Here is a 2,103-nt window from a genome sequence, read left to right on the forward strand (position 1 = left end):
GAGCACTATGACTGTCTGTATGGGCATTTACTAGGTAAGTCTATCTTTGCATTGATTCTTCAAAGACATGTTATCCTAGGTCATGTGAGATGTCTTAATATCAAAATATTATTCTATAATATCTATCAATTAAACTTAATTGTTACACACATATTCCTTCATGCTTTAGAACGACCATAACAATCAGTGTAAAAATGTTGGCAAAGTTCATACAATATTCATGCAAGCTTCCTTACATTTGTATGTTTCTACGTAAATGCTCATGTGGTACACATATTACACCTAAACCAGCATGTTTGGTATCTCTTGGAACAGGCAGCAGTTTAGGAAATTGATCGTTTTTATAATAATAATTAACGTCATATATTTTGTATGTATTTCAAGGGCGGACAAGTTCAGCATCAAAAAAAGAAATGTGGGATCAAATAACCTTGGCTGTGTCTGCGAGTGGGAATCATGTCAGGGACCGGCCGAATTGTCGGAAAATATTCGATGATATCAGGGCAAACTTAAAGAAAAAAATACAAGCACAACGGATGCAAAAGACAGAAAAACAAGGCGCACAACGCACATAGTGAAGTAAAATTAAAAATACAATTTACTCATAAAATAAGATAAGTTCTGCGTACATCAATATGGTTAAAAATGAGCAGTTGGTAATTGGATAGACAGCTGATGTTAACACCTAAAAACATTACTCTGATAAAAATAGAGATGAACAACAAAAACCTCCACCCTTAGATAATAGACAAGGCCCAAGAAAGGAGGATAATAGACAAAAGGAAGTCTCCCATAGAAAATCCTCTACAGAGTCTCCATCCGGTTCCCGTTTTTTAGAATTGCTGAGGAGCAGATTCTCCCCGATAAAAGAAGTAAAAAAGGGGAAGGAGAGGAAACAGGATCATGGAAACAGCCCTATAGGGAAATCAAAGATAAAAAGGTCATTACCAGAAGAGGAACGAGAGCAGGAACCAGAGTCCAAGAGAAGAGACTCAAGTCTAGGATCCCCGTAGACAAAGGCATTTTTAATTTGTCTACGGTGATTCTGACCAATGATCAAAAAACTGTACTAAATAGGGGTCTGAATTTCTCGAGGTCTAGTAGTCCAAATGGCTTTCAACTATATAGTGATCTCCACAAGTTTGTGAGAAATTTAACTCTCAAACGACATTTCATTAAAAACGAAAATGATAATCCACAAGTAGTGAAGGATAAGGAACCCTCATCTGAAACACTAGAATTAAATACAGATGATATGGTTTGTAGACATACTAAGTTCAAGAAGAGGTCTAGATTCTACCCTGCACAATCTAAAGGGCACCATATTGATACCTTTTTCAATATGGTACATGATGATTTCTCCAAACTGGTACAAACTTGTAAACCAGGAGATCTTAGACATAATTTAAGTCAAAAAGAGAACTTAGCCCTAAAGTGTTTAAGGGAGAATAATGATCTTATTATAAGACAGGCGGATAAAGGGGGCGGTGTGGTGCTCCAAAACCGTAAAGACTACGAAATGGAGGCACACCGCCTCCTTTATGATGCTTCCTTTTATAAAGTACTGGATAAGGATCCTACAAGTGAGTTCACTAACCTATTGAGGGACCTTTTGGATCAAGCCCTCCTTGACACCGTGATTACACAAGCGGAATTTGACTTTTTGTTTAATATTTCTCCCACAATACCAGTGTTTTATCATTTGCCCAAAGTTCATAAATGTATTTCCAACCCACCCGGCCGTCCCATTATTTCAGGAATAGATTCCCTGACTGCGAATCTTTCGCAGTATGTGGATTTCTTCCTCCAAATATATGTAACTCAATTACCCTCTTATTTAAAAGATACATCCTCAGTTCTTCTTGAATTTCAAGATTTTGAGTGGAAGAGTACATATAAATGGATCACATGTGATGTCCAAGCACTTTACACACATATACCACACGACAAAGGACTGCAGGCAGTGAAATTTTTTCTGGAGGCAGATAGCACTTTACATCATCTCAACACAGAGTTCATTTTGAAATCTATTGATTTCATACTGACCCATAATTATTTTTTGTTTTTGACAGAGTTCTTTTTACAGGTTTGCGGAACTGCGAT

The sequence above is a fragment of the Ascaphus truei genome, chromosome 2 (genome assembly GCF_040206685.1).
Source record: "Ascaphus truei isolate aAscTru1 chromosome 2, aAscTru1.hap1, whole genome shotgun sequence".
NCBI lineage: Eukaryota > Metazoa > Chordata > Amphibia > Anura > Ascaphidae > Ascaphus > Ascaphus truei.